We start from the raw sequence: 18,778 nt of genomic DNA, 5'->3' as shown, positions 1-18,778 counted from the left end.
CGAGACAAAGACAGAAAAACTAAAAAAAGTGTAAAATTTTTTACTTGCAAAATTAATTTTGAGACTAAAACATTCCCAATCATTTCTATTTATTCTGATAATGTATTTCCGATAAGTTTGCTGTATTTAGTTCAGTTTATGTGTACAGGGTGTCTCAAATTCGATGCTTTTACGTAGAATCCAAATATCTAATCCGTTTTTTTCTAAAGCACTTCGTTATTAAGATATGAACGAAATATTATTCTTTTAATGAGACACCTTATATATTTTTGCATATATCGAATAGGTAAAAAAATACCTTTTTAAAAGCTCAGATCTCAAGATTTTACTATTATTTGGGTGATATAAAGGCTGCATTCGTTTTGAAGTTTTTTTGCAGCTCAGAAACACCAAAATGATATTAGTGGCTCCAAAACTGTCTTCTGATCTTTAAAAAAAAAAGTCACTAGAAGCTTTCAAACTCTCTCAACTTAACTCAGAAACACCCAACTGCCACCAGTGTCCTTTTAACCGTCTTCTGAGTCTTGAAAGTATTACAATAGAATCAGTCAGAAACACCAAAATGGCATTAGTGGATTCTGATCCTGTGAAATGTCACCAAGTTTAAAGTTTGAAGCCCTCTAGTGGCCAAACGGTTTAACCTACCAACCAGTGACGTCATGTCTTTAGAAAACCCATTTAATTGGCCATCTTTTGACGTACAAAAGTTTATATAGTGTGAGTTATTTACGATAAGCGAGTTATTTACGATATGCAAAAAAACTAGAAAATCAAATTTGACGCCCTTTAGCGGTCCAGCCAATAAATCAACCAACCATATCGTGGGAAAGCCCATTTTCCTAACTATCCATTGATGTATAAAAATCTATACAGAGTGTACCAAATTGAAATTTTGCGTGAAAAAAGTGAAAAAAAAATTGGTCAACATTGACGCCCTCTAGCTGCCAAACCGTCAAACCAATTAACCAACGGTAACATATTTTTACAATCAAGCCAAGTTGTTACATCGTTGGAAAGCTCATTTTATTAGCTATTCATCGACTAATAAAAGGGTATATACTATGTGTCAAATCTGACAGTTATTCACGATTGAATGAAAAAGTGTATGAAAATTGAACAAAAAGTATTGGTCAACTTTGACGCCCTCTAACGACAAAACGATTTAATCAATCAACCCAAGTTGTTACATCGTTGGAAAGCCCATTTTATTAGCTATTCATTGACATATAAAAATCTATATACTATGTGTCAAATCTGACAGTTATTCACGATTGAATGAAAAAGTGTGTGAAAAGTTTTAAAACGTGTGGAAAAAATGCTGAAAAAAGTCACGTTACTTTTTACCAAAACTGTCATTTTTTGTATTTTTGAAAAGTTGTCACTTTTTTATTTCAACTTCTATCATTTTCGCTAAATAGAATCCGCCATTAGAAAGAGGATCAAAAATACTACAAAATGAGCCAAAACTCGCCTTTCTAGCTCCTCACGTTACCAAGATATTGAATCTTAAAAAATACTTAAAAAAGATACCTAATAAAATTTTTTAAATGTAACATTTTAAAGTGCTTTTTTTGTGTTCATTTCACCTAATTTAAGGTCCTTTCGTATAAATTTTCCCTTTTCTGGGTATTGGAACCCTTATGGAGCAAAATAAAAATTTGTCAAAAATGCACTTTTTGTAAAAATCGGATTTTTTCTAATTTTGGCATATAAAGTGACACTTTTCAAAACTGATTAGAGTGACAAAACGTTTTACTTTATGTAACTAGTTACATAAAGTATCACTTTATGTAACTAGTTATAAAAAGTTCATTTCATCACTCGCTGTTTTTATGCATTTCCGTAGAAACATATGGGCGACATCCATCATAACATGTCGTTGTCACAGTTTATACAAGGTGCTATGAAAGTGAATATTTGTGTTAAATCACTTTAAAAGATGTTTTTTACCGCTTTTTCGTCAAAATTAGAAAAAATTATGTATGCAACACGTTTCGAAAATGTCTTATTGTGTAACTCATTCAAATTGTAGGACCTCGCTGCGCTCGCCCTACAAACATTCATTCGTTACACAAAATCGATCTTTTCGAAACTGGTTACATAAATAGCTATTTTATGATTGTAACTATTTTATTTGAACTCTTATAGATTTCACTAAAACGCCATTAGAAAAAGGATTAAAAATACAACAAAATGAGCCAAAACTGGCCTCTCTAGCTCTTCATGGTACCGAGATATTAAATTTCAAAAGGTAGTAAAAATAGACATCTAATACCCCCAATTCTTTTAGTTTTTTTGAAAAATAAAAAATGTTCAAGTTCTTGTTTTGTACTTTTGACAGAACAGAAAAATAATACAACTGTAGAGAAAAAGACAAATTACAATAGTCGGGAAAAAGTCATGGTGATCTTGGAGTTTGGAAAAAACAATTAAAACATGTCAAAATGGCGGAAATGTCACGTGATCTTTAAAAAACTGGTTAAGTCTATAACCTAACCTAACCTAACATAAAATCAATTTTTTTTTGCTAATTCTTAAAAAAATATGAAAAAAGTGTGAAAGGGAAAAGTTGTAGGGAATTTCACGTTTTACCAGAGTGCAGTATTTTGTCCTAAAGGGCCTCCTCAGGAATATATTCTCCAAAAACTGTGTCAAAGCTCTAAAAAGCGTCACACAACTATTTAACGCAAAACTGGAACATATTTTTAAAACTTCAACTGTCCTTCAGCGTGTTCTATAAATAGAATCCAGTTTCGGGGTTGTAATATATCACGTGGGGCTATTTGACCGGGATTCCTCGACCTGCACTAGAGGAGGGTTGGCCCGGAGTCGGCAACAGGAATTGGGTCAACTTTCGCGTGCCGCATTTCCATGTTCGTTTCGTTTCAAGTCGGTAAAAATGCGAAGGTTTTAATTTAAAACTTATATAGAATTATTTGATTTCATCACGAATATTATGGGTAATGCGTAGATTAAAGTATAACGTAAATTGCCAGTTATTTTTGCTTTATTAGAATCAAATATTGCAGCAACCGTTCATATCCATTGACAATCGATCACTTTGACGTAATTTCTATTAACGACACGTCTAAACAGCTCAAACCACCGGAAGCACAATTTTCATTGGCTGAAACCCTCCACAAGCCAAATCAACAACTCCAAAATGCTCTAGACTTAACCAATTTAGTTGTAAAACCCAAGACATTAGAAGATGTCATTGCTTTGAAGAGTCTGAATGAGTCTTTAAAGGAGTTTCTTTAGTTTGTGGTTACCTGCAGACACTCAGGTAATATGGACCAGAGGAAGAAATGAAATTGATTGAAGATATTGCTCAGAGAGTCCGGAAGATTGCTGCAGCTCCAGATTTTGACGTTAAAGACTTCTCAGAAGATTTGGATTCGTTGCAAAACAAACTGATCACTGTGTGCATGAAGGCTGTTCTGAGTAGTCAATGCTTCAGAAGCTTTTAATGTCTTTGGAGAAAGTTGGCTTTAAGAACCACATTGGAGGATAATACCTGGAGGAGTTTAAAGAGCTGTCCAAATGTTTAGAAGGTATCCCGGAACCTCACACCTTGATGCTTTAGTTTCTTCCCCTACAACACCTCCACAAATCAAGCAAGCTGTCACTAATCTTCTTAAAGAAGATGCCATTATAACCCAGCTGCTTCAACTCGTTGAATGTGTTGAAAAGTTACTCAAAACTCCTCAGCCTACTTCCTTCGCCCTAGTCAAAGACACTTTGGATGCAGTGAAAACTAACTTAAAAACTGCAGAACGTGGAGTAGAAGAATAACAACCGCAACCTTCCTAAGCCTTCTGGAGTTCCGCCAACCTCTGATGATGATCATGATATTGTTAGATGGGTTCCCTTCGGAGAAGACACTTCTAGCCTATTGTGATCCATTACAAGCTAGTAGCTGACTTGAATATCTAAGGGGTTGATTACACTCTTATCCCAAAGCTCTTTTCTGATCGTCGCAAGTGCCGGGCACTGTGTGAGAACATGTATCGGAGTTTCCTTGTCCTCCAGACACAAGCGACATACCGGATTCTGTGACAGACCCAAAATGTGCATGTATCTTCTCATTTTACCCGTGAGAAGTCCTGTCACACATCTGAGGTCTTTTCTGGATAATTCCATCAGGGAGTTTGACTTTTTTCTTGGAAATAAGCCCATGAGACAACGCGATTGCCGCATGCCTCCGGCCTCCTTCCAAGCAATATCGGAGCTTTGCCAGAAGGTTCACAATGGGGGATCCGACCGCGCCGGCTAGTCCTACAATAAGTTCCTTTGGAGCCACTTAGTGCCAATCTGTCCGCCTCCTCATTTCCCCTAACATCGGAATGCCATGGAACCCAAGTTAGACGTACCTTATTGGCCATCCGCGTGAGCTACAGGAGTGTCTTCTTACACTCCAGCACCAGCGCAGACGTCGTTGAATTAGCTTTTAAGGCATCCTTCCGGCGTAGCGGTGAGTTTAAAATGAACTCCCCGCATCGGATCTCGGCTTGGAAGATGGTACAGTGGCAGCCTAGAGGGAAGCTAAGCCTCGTCCCCGAAGTCGCACCATACACACCTGCCCCTGCCTCCGTCGCGGTTTTGGATCCATCTGTAAACCAGCCATCAGTCTCCATGCGACAGGAGGATAGAGTTTCGAGTACTCCTCTCGGGTACTACAAAATTTAGAGGTCCGCTGGACAGAAGCGTTGGAGGCACCCGATCCTGCTTCATCAACAGTGCCGGGCACTCCCTCAACTCCTCCCCCCAGCCCCCGAGATGACCCCACGATTCAGCTGAGTCTTGAATTAGCATATTGAGACCTGCCATCTGCCAGTCTGTGGGCTGCCCTGGCGGCTTCTTTTTGTATAAACAGACCGCCAAATCTGAGGCTTTGAATGTGGTTCAAACATCCCTGGAGAAGCTCTCCAAGACAATCTTTGAACATTACTTGTCAGACGTAAAAAATATAGCAAAAACCAGAAAAAAAAACGAAAGTAATGTAATTCAAACCGTTTAAACTTTAATTCATAGTGAACCAGATACACTGACCTTTCACAATGCTTAAGGTTCGGCCACTTTCCCACAAAGCACTGGTAAAAATGGTTTTATAAATAGTCACCTGGCTATTTCTGGATGCATCCTAGACGGCACAAAAATTCACCGAAAATAAACTTTCAAACAAAATCCTTGCTTTTGTGTCACGACTAAATCTTTTTCCCTTTGATTCTTCGATATCCGACGCTGCGTTCTATCACCACAAACATTTAAATTGGAATTCCTTCCTGCAACATCGAATAATTTAATAAGAAGATAGAAACGCAGTAGGGGAAATGGATTGCATTTTGTTTTCGTGGAACTGTCGCCAGTACGTTTAATAGACGTGAAATCAAGGACAGATTCCACATAAAATTCCTGGTTGGTGCCAGCAACTGGTACATTAGTTCAACATTAAAAAACTTTTGAACAGATTTACTTTCCGAACACTTTTGCTTCTTGCTATCAATAGCAGAGACATAATAATGTGTGCGATGAAAGTAAATATTTATGTCGATGATTTCCGCCCGGTGTGGAAGATGTTAATGAATATTTGCCAAAAGCAAGTAACCAGACGTCATTGACTGAAATGTGACATCAAAAAGACATAAATTTTCGGCACGAATCCAGAAATCGGCAATAAAACAATAGACACAACCGCAATATCGTGTGTGTTAATGTCGCTATAAAAATAACATAAAAAGAGTAAAAAAGCTGTTAATACTAAAATCTGTGTTAAAATTTGTCTGTAAAATGAGTACCTATTGGTTATGTGTCCTCCATCGCAGACATGCGTAAAACTCCAAAGAGTAATCATTATGTGTGTACTTTGAAGAAATGTTGTATGCAACACACGCAAAAAGTCCTTTTTTCTACTCCTACAACGATATTGGTTAATTTTTTAACAGTTATGTGACCAATAATTGCCACCGACTGAATATGATATTCTAGACTTTCCGCAACTGTGAAATATGAAATAGACCAATCACTGGCAATTTTCAGCGTGAAATATGAAATAAACCAATCACAGACAATCTTCTTTTGATTAATGGCAGTTGGCATCAAATCATTGTTTTTTTGGGACAATGAAAAAGTCTTTAAAGTATCAGTTAGTGTTCAATTAATATATTATAATAACGGTTGGCGTAAATTTACCGTGACGGGATATTTACCGTTAAGGTTACGTAAAATTCAGTGTGACAGGAAAATTTACCAAATTTACTAGCAAATTCCAATTTGACCAGTAAATTTATGAAGAATAGGGACACTGACGGACTGTGAAACTTCCAGAAATTAGTTTAGCAGTTCTCTGCGAACATTTTTTCTCTCATTCAAATTTTTCGTGACTTTCACCGTTTCTGAGTTATTTAGTGAAAACTGGTTTGATGCAACAAACTTCCAAATCAGTTAAAATTGTGATTTGAAATTTGAGCACCCTGTAACTTGATTATTTTTGCGAGTTCAGAGAGGTTGAACCACTCAAATTAACCGTCTTAAGCTCCTCTTTCCAATAATGTAAAGCAAAAAATTATATCTTAAAAATTGCGTACAGGGTGGCCAAAAAATCTTAATCACTACAATTTTTATGCACGCCCTGTATAGTAGCAGCACTGACGACCTGTAAAACTTCCAGGGATGAGTTTAGCAGTTCTCTACGTACATTTTTTCTCTCTTTTAAATTTTTCGTGACTTTCACCGTTCTTGAGTTATTTAGTAAAAACTGGTTTGATGCAACAAATTATAAAATCAGCTAAAATTGTGATTTGAAATTTGCGCACCCAGTAACTAGATTATTTTTGAGAGTTCAGAGAGGTTGAACCACTCAAATTAACCGTCTTGAGCTCCTTTTTCCAGTGATGTAATGCAAAAAATTCTATCTTAAAAATTGCGTACAGGATGGCCAAAAAATCTGAATCACTACAATTTTCATGCACCCCCTGTATAGTAGCAGCACTGACGGCCTGTAAAACTTACAAGGATGAGTTTAGCAGTTCTCTGCGAACATTTTTGCTCTCTTCAAAATTTTTCGTAACTTTCACCGTTTCTGAGCTATTTAGTAAAAACTGGTTTGAAGCAACAAATTTTCAAATCGAAGTCGAAATTGTGGTTTCAAATTAGAACATCCTGGAACTCAGTTATTTTTGGGAGTTCAGAGTGGTTTCAACCACAGAAGAACCGTTTTGAGCTCCTCTTTCTAGTGGTGTAGAGCAAAATCTTAAAAATTGCATACAGGATGACAAAAATAATGAACCACCATAATTTTCTTGCACACCCTGTATACTGGAAGCAAAAACGGTCCTACAAACTTGGTGTTGGGTTAAGGAGTTGATTAGGATCCTTTTTGGTCTCCTGCAATTTTTTTGTAACTTTTACCGTTTTTAAGTTATTTAAGAAAAACTGGTTTGGTGCAATAAATTATCAGTTGAAGTTGTGGTCTGAAATTTGAACACGGTTTAAAGGACAATCAGAGACAAAATCACCTGTCAAAACTTTTTGGAGCAAGAAAATTACTGTTTTAAGCACATTTTTCGAATCCTCATTAAATTTCCTATCCGATAACCTGAAAAAACACTACAAAACTTGGTACAGTCAAGTAGAAAAACAGTGTCAAACTTTGAACTGCCAGAAACACAATATTTGTAATTTACCAGTAATTTACCGGCCAAATTTTCCTGGTAAAGTAAAATATTTAGTATAAATCATTAAAAACTGCTTACAAAGCACTATAGCTTCGTTGAAAAAATTATAAAAAAGTAACAACAATAAACTTATAGTCAGTTTTAGATGCATGATGCAAAAACTAACATTAACCTAGAAAATGGGTCCTCAAATAACTTTCTCAGCCTCAATTCTAATATGTCTGTTTGTTTCTCTTGGAAATCGGTACGTTATTGTTCGAATAACAAAATGCTGCAGCAATAAAAGTTTGATTTCGCTCCAATATCGAAACGGCGGCAGTAAAACGGATCTTTGTTATTATTTTCAACATTGCCGTACTAAAAGCGTGTTTTTTTCTTTATTGAGGTAAAACCCCATTCTAGAACGTTATTGATGTTGTTTAAGCGCATACAGGCCACAAATATGCTGTGAAGACAGTAAATTGAACCTAAAATCCAAGACTGTAATGCATATTTTCTTTAAACAGCCCTCAGTTTGCAAAAACCACACTAAAATAAGTAAAGTGGCTGAAAATGCAATGAAACACAATTTGAGCCAGTAATTTGCCAATTTATAGGTTACAGTTCTGAAATTTGCTGTGAAGACAGTAAATTGAACCTAAATCCAGAGCTGTACTACATATTTTTCTTAAACAACCCACAGACTGCAAAAAAACACATTGAAATGTAAGTAATTGCCTGAAAATGCAATAAAACACAATTTGAGCTAGTAATTCGGCATTTCGGGGTATAGGCCTGAAACGTACTGTAAAAACAGGAAATTGAACCTAAAATTCAATTCAAGACTGTAATGCATAATTTCCTTAAACAGCCCACAGTTTGCAAAAACCACATTAAAATCCAGAGCTGTACTACATATTTTTGTTAAACAACCCACAGACTACAAAAAAACACATTTAAATGTAAGTGAAGTGGTTGAAAATGCAATAAAACACAATTTGAGCTAGTAATTCGGCAATTCAGGGGTTACAGGCCACAAATATGCTGTGAAGACAGTAAATTGAACCTAAAATCCAAGACTGTAATGCACATTTTCCTTAAACTGCCTTCAGTTTGCAAAAACCACATTAAAATAAGTAAAGTGGCTGAAAATGCAATGAAACACAATTTGAGCGAGTAATTTGCCAATTCACAGGTTACATCTTTGAAATTTGCTGTGAAGACAGTAAATTGAACCTAAATCCAGAGCTGTACTACATATTTTTTTTAAACAACCCACAGACTACAAAAAAACACATTGAAATGTAAGAGAAGTGGCTGAAAATAGAATAAAACACAATTTGAGCTAGTAATTCGGCAATTCAGGGGTTACAGGCCACAAATATGCTGTGAAGACAGTAAATTGAACCTAAAATCCAAGACTGTAATGCACATTTTCCTTAAACTGCCTTCAGTTTGCAAAAACCACATTAAAATAAGTAAAGTGGCTGAAAATGCAATGAAACACAATTTGAGCCAGTAATTCAGCAATTCACAGGTTACAGTTCTGAAATTTGCTGTGAAGACAGTAAATTGAACCTAAATCCAGAGCCGTACTACATATTTTTTTTAAACAACCCACATACTACAAAATACACATTGAAATGTAAGAGAAGTGGCTGAATATAGAATAAAACACAATTTGAGCTAGTAATTCGCCAATTCAGGGGTTACAGGCCACAAATATGCTGTGAAGACAGTAAATTGAACCTAAAATCCAAGACTTTAATGCATAATTTCCTTAAACAGACCTCAGTTTGCAAAAACCACATTAAAATCCAGAGCTGTACTACATATTTTTGTTAAACAACCCACAGACTGCAAAAAAACACATTGCAATGTAAGTGAAGTGGCTGAAAATAGAATAAAACACAATTTGAGCTAGTAATTCGGCAATTCAGGGGTTACAGGCCACAAATATGCTGTGAAGACAGTAAACTGAACCTAAAATCCAAGAGTGTAATGCATATTTTCCTTAAACTGCCTTCAGTTTGCAAAAACCACATTAAAATAAGTAAAGTGGCTTAAAATGCAATGAAACACAATTTGAGCCAGTAATTCAGCAATTCACAGGTTACAATTCTGAAATTTGCTGTGAAGACAGTAAATTCAACCTAAATCCAGAGCTCTACTACATATTTTTGTTAAACAACCCACAGACTACAAACAAACACATTTAAATGTAAGTGAAGTGGTTGAAAATGCAATAAAACACAATTTGAGCTAGTAATTCGGCAATTCAGCGGTTACAGGCCACAAATATGCTGTAAAGACAGTAAATTGAACCTAAAATCCAAGACTGCAATGCATAATTTCCTTAAACAGCCTTCAGTTTGAAAAAACCACATTAAAATAAGTGGCTGAAAATACAATGAAACACAATTTGAGCCAGTAATTCAGCAATTCACAGGTTACAGCTCTGAAATTGTAAATATTGAGGTAAAATCCCATTCTAGAACGTTATTGATGTTGTTAAAGCGCAAAGTGGTAAAATCACACGAAAAGTCAACATTGGAACAGGTATAATGACTCGTAAGTTGCCATTGGCCCCGAGAATATTTCTATTAGTATTTTTGGCTCGTGTCTGCCTTAGCTAAGGCTGGTAAATCTCCCAGGAAACAACCAATTTATCTTCACAGATTGGGGCAATGTTTTTTATTAAAAATAAAAACAGACATAACTTGAAGTTTGTGTAAAAAGCGTTTAAATCAAAAATTACTATAAAGTATTGACTGTTTTATTAGCAAAGAAATCGTTAAACGTCTTGTAAAAGTCTGGTTATTACTAGCAAAATAATAAACATCAAAATCTGTGTTAGCACCATTGCGCATAAATACTAAAACGTTTCGTTATCTACTTCAATCGAAATTCATTTTGTCAGTACGGATACTTATCACAAGTATTTAAGCTAATTTAATATTATTTATTATTTTTTGGGCGGTCAACAGCAATTATTTTTCTGGCAGGCCCACTCGTTGGAAAGTGTGAAAACTGTCATGGTTGTTTTGAAATAATCCAAATTATTATAGCTCGTTTATAATACATAGTATCACAAATTGTACCACCCTGTACGCAATTTTTAAGATAGAATATTTTGCTTTACATCATTGGAAAGACGAGCTCAAGACGGTTAATTTGAGTGGTTCAACCTCTCTGAACTCTCAAAAATAATCAAGTTACAGGGTGCTCAAAGTTCAACTGATTGTAAGATTTGTTGCATCAAACCAGTTTTTACTAAATAACTCAGAAACGGTAAAAGTTACGAAAAATTTTAGACAGAGCAAAAATGTTTGCAAAAAAACCGTAAATTCATCACTGGAAGTTTTACAGGCCGTCAGTGCTGCTACTATACAGGGTGTGCATAAAAATTGTAGTGATTCAGATTTTTTGGCCACCCAGTACGCAATTTTTAAGATAGATTTTTTTGCTTTACATCATTGGAAAGGGGAGCTCAAGGCGGTTATTTTGAGTGGTTCAACTTTTCTGAACTCTCAAAAATAATCAAGTTACAGGGTGCTCAAATTTCAACTGATTGTAAGATTTGTTGTATCAAACCAGTTTTTACTAGGTAACTCAGAAACGGGAAAACTTACGAAAAATTTTAAACAGAGCAAAAATGTTCGCAAAGAACTACTAAACTCATCCCTGGAAGTTTTACAGGCCGTCAGTGCTGCTACTATACAGGGTGTGCATAAAAATTGTCGTGATTCAGATTTTTTGGCTACCCAGTACGTAATTTTTAAGATAGATTTTTTTGCTTTACATCATTGGAAAGAGGAGCTCAAGACGGTTAATTTGAGTGGTTCAACCTCTCTGAACTCTCAAAAATAATCCAGTTACAGGGTGCTCAAATTTCAAACCACAATCTCAACTGATTGTAAAATTTGTTACATCAAACCAGTTTTTACTAAATAACTCAGAAACGGTGAAAGTTACGAAAAATTTTAAACAGAGCAAATATGTTTGCAAAGAACTGCTAAACTGATCGCTGGAACTTTTACAGGTCGTCAGTGCTGCTACTATACAGGGGGTGCATAAAAATTGTAGTGATTCAGATTTTTTGGCCACCCAGTACGTAATTTTTAAGATAGATTTTTCTGCTTTACTTCACTGGAAAGAGGAGCTCAAGACGGTTAATTTGAGTGGTTCAACCTCTCTGAACTCTCAAAAATAATCAAGTTACAGGGTGCTCAAATTTCAAACCACAATTTCAACTGATTTGAAAATTTGTTGCATCAAACCAGTTTTTACTAAATAACTCATAAACATTTTTTTCTAAAATTATAAACAAAAAAGTTAAAGGGAAGCCGTTTATAATGAGACACCCTGTACATCAAGCTTTTATATTTTTTATGAAATGTTAAAAATGACAGTTTTGACAGTGCCAATGTTTTAAAATTGCCAGTTTAGCTTTTAGTCAAAACATCAATAAACTCTTTAAATTTAAATGTTTTGACATTCCCAACAATTTTAGCGTCAGAATGACAAAATTTGATACTCTTACCGTTTGCGAGATTCCCATACTTAAAGACAAATATGTTGACAGTGTGGAAAGTAAAATTGAGAACAATTTCAACAGAAACAACAATTATTAAGAAAGTTCTTGACTGTAAATATAAAAATAATTGCAATAACGGTTGTGTTTTGTGCCAATTTTTGCAATAACTGTTATATTTTAATAACATTATTTCAACAAAGGTTTGCTTTCTAATAAAAGATGCAAGTTAATATGTAAATCATATTCGTGATTATACGAAAAGTCAACAGCATTAGCCCGTGAAAATTTGGAACGCTGCCAGGAACAGGAACTTTGGCTGCCTGTATCGATTTAACAAATCGGAGTAAGGCTGTATAATGGTTCGACTAATGCGGAAAATAACTAGATTAATGTTGGAACACTTATTTGTTAAGACAGTTTAACGAATACATCGTTAAATTTATCAATAAATCATCCCATCATTAATAATTTTGCATATGAACAATGTTATGAAGTGTTTTACTAGTAGGTTAAAACAGGTTTAGTAAACTTGAAGTCCTTCACAAGAAACGGTAAAATATACAAAATGAAATTCAGAAAATTTATATTGGTTGGTTTTTTTTGTAAATTGTTTCAATTAAAAAAATATTTTTTTCTAATTTTGGCATATAAAGTGACACTTTTCAAAAGTGATTAGAGTGACAAAACGTTTTACTTTTCGTAACTAGTTACGAATCACTTTATGTAACTAGTTATGAAAAGTTCATTTCATCACTCCCTGTTTTTATGCATTTCCGTAGAAACATATGGGCGACATCCATCATAACATGTCGTTGTCACAGTTTATACAAGGTGCTATGAAAGTGAATATTTGTGTTAAATCACTTTAAAAGATGGTTTTACCGCTTTTTTGGTCAAAATTAGAAAAAATCATGTATGCAACACGTTTCGAAAATGTCTAATTGTGTAACTCATTCAAATTGCAGGAACTCGCTTTGCTCGTCCTGCAAACATTCATTCGTTACACAAAATCGCACTTTTCGTAACTGGTTATATAAATAGCTATTTTTTTAAAATAACGGTTATATGACAATCGCCAAAAATGACGGTTCTGCTTTATTTGCGTGACTTTTAAACACTGCAGGCGATTCAAGGGTTACAATGTTCATGATAATGTTTGTAATGGCTTGGCAATTATTTTCGAATCGAATTATGAGTCTTACATAGTTACGTAGCGATTTAAGTCTACAAGTTATATTTTTTTAAATGGAACACCCTATATATATTTACGTCATTTAATTCTGTTGATTTTTTTTTTCAACGGTGTATTGCTCTCTAGCTCTTCATGTTACCGAGATATTGAATTTCAAAAAGTAGTAAAATAGACCCCAAATACCTCCCCATTCTTTCAATCTTTTTGAAAAAAGAAAAATTGTAAAGTATATTTAATAGTAGTACTAATTTAAGGTTCTTTGGTATAAATATGCCTTTTGCTGTGAATTGGAACCTTCCTGGAGCAAAATAAAAAATTGCCGAAAGTGCACTTTTTGCAAAAATTACATTTTTTCAATTTCTGAATGATTGTAACTTTTTAATTTGAACTCTTATAGATTTCATTAAAACGCCATTTGAAAAAGGATAAAAACTACTACAAAATGAGCCAAAACTGGCCTCTCTAGCTCTTCATGTTACCGAGATATTGAATTTAAAATAGTAGTCAAAAAAAGACCTCTAATACTCCACCATTGTTTAAACTTTTTTGAAAAATTAAAAATTTTAAAGTGGTTTTTTTGTACTTAATTTACCTAATTTAACGTTCTTTGGTATAAATATGCCCTTTGTTGTGCATTGCAACCTTCCTGGAGCAAAATTGCACTTTTTGTAAAAATCGCATTTTTTCAATTTTTGAATGAGTGTAACTTTTTTATTTGAACTCTTATAGATTTCACTTAACCGCCATTAAAAAGAGGACAAAAAACACTACAAAATGAGCCAAAACTAGCCTCTCTAGCTCTTCATGTTACCGAGAAATTGAGTTTCAAAAAGTAGTAAAAAAAGACCTCTAATAAGCCCACATTCTATAAATTTTTTTGAAAAATTAAAATTTTTTAAAATATTTTTTTTGTACTTATTTCACCTCATTTAAGGTCCATTGGTATAAATATGCCTTTTGCTGTGCATTGGAACCTTCATGGAGCAAAATAAAAAAATTTCCGAAAGTGCACTTTTTGTAAAAATCGAATTTTTTCAATTTTTGACTGAGTGTAACTTTTTTATTTGAACTCTTATAAATTTCATTAAAAAGACATTAGAAAAAGGATAAAAAATACTACAAAATGAGCCAAAACTGGCCTCTCTAGCTCTTCATGTTACCGAGATATTGAATTTAAAAAAGAGTAGTCAAAAAAAGACCTCTAATACCCCACCTTTGTTTAAACTTTTTTGAAAAATTAAAAATTTTAAAGTGCAAGTTGTACTTAATTTACCTAATTTAACGTTCTTTGGTATAAATATGCCCTTTGTTGTGCATTGCAACCTTCCTGGAGCAAAATTGCACTTTTTGTAAAAATTGCATTTTTCAATTTTTGAATGATTGTAACTTTTTTATTTGAACTCTTATAGATTTCACTTAAACGCCAAAGACAACTAAAAAGAAGACAAAAAATACTACAAAATGAGCCAAAACTGGCCTCTCTCGCTCTGCATGTTACCGAGATATTGAGTTTCAAAAAGTAGTAAAAAAAGACCTCTAATACCCCCACATTCTTTAAATTTTTTTGAAAAATGAAAATGTCAAAGTACTTTTTTTGTACTTATTTTACCCCATTTAAGGTCCTTTGGTATAAATATGCCTTTTGCTGTGCATTGGAACCTTCCTGGAGCAAAATAAAAAATTGCCGAATATGCACTTTTTTCAAAAATTACATTTTTTCAATTTTTGAATGATTGTAACTTTTTTATTTGAACTCTTACAGATTTCACTAGAAGGCCATTAGAAAAATAACTAAAAAAAAAACTACAAAATGAGCCAAAACTGGCCTGTCTAGCTCTTCATGTTACCGAGATATTAAATTTCAATGGCCCCAAGACAGTTCCCTGTGGTACTCCATGCTGAACACACAATGTTGTGTTATGGCTCAAGAAATTGTTCAAATTTTGTATTGATGGAAAAATGTCGTTCTAGTCAAATGTTGAATTCTGTGTTGTATAAGGGATTGTATAAATTCAACATGTTGCCACAAAAAATTAGGGACTCTGATCAACTGTGTAGTTTTAAGATAATGATCAGAAGACATGTTTTAGAGCAGTGTAGTGTTTAGTGACGGTTTCACTTATAAATGTATTTTTTCTATCTGTGTTTTGTATAAGTCATTTTTTTTTGCATTGTATACTTTTTTAGTTGTTTATTGGATAGCTGTTATGCCAAATAAATACATATTATTATTATAAATAACTATTAAAAAAAGTGGGTAAATTTAAAAATGGTGATCGTAAACATGTTAATAATAATCTTAGTGAATGGAAAGTGTGGTCACAAAAACAATAGTATATTACATACTCAGGTGGAAAGTGTTTGAATTCTCTGTCGAGAAATTAGGTAGAGGTGAACTTTATCTCGAGACAGAAACTAAACTTTCTACCGTGGTTTGTATACTATTTTATTTTCAACCATTTATTAAAATCTCATAGATCTTCTAATAAATCATTCAGTTGAAATATTGATTGCTAATAGTCTCTAACAATAAGGTAGTATAGGTGCACGAGTAGTTATGACTTCAACCATAATAAACGACTGGTATTTTGTTTACAATTTTGACAACGTCATTATTGTGCTATTCTGTCTTTAATATTTTGAGCTGAAACGTTTCTTAAAGTGCTTTTAACATGGAGATTTCTGAAGACGCAGATGTTACTCATCATCACCTGAGCTGCGAGCTGTTGCAGAGGTGGCGGCACAGTCTCTTAACTACAAAAAGTAAGCCCAGATATGACAAAACGCATATTGACATTAACCCGGGTGGAAAGTGAGTACTTTCCACCCGGTTGGAAAGTAAAAGCAGGTAATTTTCATCTTTCCACCTGGGTTACACATAAGAAATAACGTTATTACATACCTGGTTGAAAATAAATGTATTTCCATGCTGATGTGCACAAGGCAATGCTGCTCTTTAAATTGTTTTGTCGCTCATAAAACAACAGTAAACACGATATCCGCAAGGTTATGATTCACAATAATTATGTGCAATAAAAAGTTAGTACAATCACTGTGCCTGCCAAAATAAATCAAACTAGCCACATTGTTGTTCCTTTAACGCTTAATTATAGCTATTCGTAATGGGGAGTATAAAAATACCTGTGAAACTAGTAGGTAAAATGAATGGTAGCTTTGTATGTGTACAATCACGTATTACCAGATAGGATGTTATAGCTATTTATGTACCAAGGACGTGAGAGAGAACCTAATGTATACAATAAGCTATCTCTCGGGCTGTTTCGGCCTGATGGGCATTATACTCTCCCGAGATTGGAACCCTTTAGGAGCCAAAAAAAATGTTGACAAAAAATGGCATTATTCCAATTTTTTATCAAAATAGTTATTTTTTGTATTTTTGATAGGTTGTAACTTTTTTATTTCAACTCCTATCAATTTCGCTAAACCGCCATTTGAGAAAGGATAAAAAATACTACTAAAAAAAATGAGCTAAAACTCGCCTCTCTAGCTCCTCACGTTACTGAAATATTGAATCTTAAAAAATACTTAAAAAAAGACTCCTAATTCTTTAAATTTTTTGAGAAATTAAAAATTTTAAAGTGCTTTTTTTGTACTTATTTCACCTAATTTAAGGTTTTACCAAAATTGTCAAAATTGCACTTTTTGCAAAAATTACATTTTTTCCATTTTTGAATGATTGTAACTTTTTTGGAACTCTTATGGAATTACATTAAAACGACGTAAGAAAAAGGATAAAAAATACTACAAAATGGCCGCTCTACCTCTTTATGTTAGCGAGATATTGAATTTCAAAAAGTAGTAAAAAAAGACCCTTAATACCCCCTCATCCTTTCAATTTCTTAAAAAAATAAAAAAATTTGAGGTGCTCTTTTTGTACTTGCTTTACCTAATTTAATGTCCTTCTGGCCCCTCTAGCTCTTCATGTTACCGAGATATTGAATTTCAAAAAGTAGTAAAAAAAGACCCCTAATACACCTCCATATTTTCAATTTTTTTTAATAATTAAAAATTTTTAAGTGCTTTTTTTGTTCTTATTTTACCTTATTTAAGGTCCTTTGATATAAATGTCCCCTTTGCTATGCGTTGGAACCTTCCTGGAGCAAAATAAAACATTTCTAAAATAGCACTTCTTGCAAAAATGACATTTTTTTAATTTTTGAATAATTGTAACTTTTTTATTTGAACCCTTATAGATTTCATTAAAACACCATTTGAAAAAGGATAAAAAATACCACAAAATGAGACAAAACTGGACTCTCTAGCCCTTTCATGTTACCGAAAGAGCTTCCTGGAGCAAAATAGAAAATTGCCAAAATTGCACTTTTTGCAAAAATGGCTTTTTTTCAATTTTTGAATGATTGTAACTATTTTATCTAAACTCTTATAAATTTCACTAAAACACCATTTGAAAAAGGATAAAAAATACTACAAAATGAGCCAAAACTGGCCTCTCTAGCTCTTCATGTTACCGAGATATTGAATTTCAAAAAGTTGTAAAAAAACCCTATACCCTCCCATTCTTTAAATTTTTTTGAAAAATAAAAAATTGTAAGTGCTTTTTTTGTACTTGTTTTACGTAATTTAAGGTCCTTTGGTATAATATAAATATGCCCTTTGCTGTGCATTGGAACCTTCCTGGAGCAAAATAAAAAATTTCCAAAATTGCATTTTTTGCAAAAATGACATTTTTCAATTTTTGAATAATAAAATTAATAATAATTATATTAGTATTTTTTTTATTTCAACTCTTACAGATTTTGCTAAATCGCCATTAAGAAAAGAATAAAAAACACTACAAAATGAGCCAAAACTGGCCTCTCTAGCTCCTGACGTTACCGAGATATTGAATCTTAAAAAGTACTCAAAAAAGACCCCTAATTCTTTCAATTTTTTTGAAAAATGAAAAATTTTAAAGTGCTTTTTTGTGCTTATTTCACCTAAATTGAGATCTTTTGGTATAAATATACCATTTGCTGTGCATTGAAACCCTTATGGAGCAAGATAAAAATTTGCCCAAATGCACTTTTTACCCCAAGGTTCTTTCCTTCCTCGTCCCATAAGCATATTTTCCATTTTTTACCCTTTCTTCTTCTATTTTCTGCCCCATTTGAAAATCTAACCCATTATCCTCTACCCCATCCGAGTACACTATCTTCCGGTGGTCTCCTATTATTTTTACTAAAAACGGCCATTCTCTTTAACTCCTGCCTAATTATTTTTTACTGGCTTCATGCTGTTGTCTTGAAAATAAGGATTTTGTTTTAAAGAAGATTGGTCAACTAACGGTTTATTTTGGACAATTTGGACTCTTTGACGAAGAGTATTAGTTGTAAGTAGTTTGTAATCTTTTGTATTAAAGATATTTGTAGTTTC

General features: G+C 33.6%; 1 protein-coding gene and 1 long non-coding RNA gene across 2 annotated transcripts in view; one reads left to right on the top strand and one right to left on the bottom strand.

Annotated features, from left to right (window-relative positions):
• Positions 1-16,936, bottom strand: part of LOC145740652 (uncharacterized) — a 28,630-nt gene extending 11,694 nt beyond the window's left edge. Inside the window, exon 1 of the long non-coding RNA XR_014181499.1 lies at positions 16,287-16,936. This is a non-coding gene — a long non-coding RNA (uncharacterized LOC145740652). The remainder of the gene's footprint in view (positions 1-16,286) is intronic.
• Positions 1-18,778, top strand: part of LOC145740650 (uncharacterized) — a 43,235-nt gene that overhangs the window by 5,012 nt on the left and 19,445 nt on the right. The gene's annotated exons all lie outside the window — the stretch shown is intronic.

Source organism: Ips typographus, linkage group LG2, assembly GCF_016097725.1.
Source record: "Ips typographus isolate SLU linkage group LG2, UJ_Ityp_2.0, whole genome shotgun sequence".
In the NCBI taxonomy this organism is placed as follows: domain Eukaryota; kingdom Metazoa; phylum Arthropoda; class Insecta; order Coleoptera; family Curculionidae; genus Ips; species Ips typographus.
Note: the sequence above shows the minus strand (reverse complement) of the source record. Positions and strands in the feature narration are given on the sequence as shown.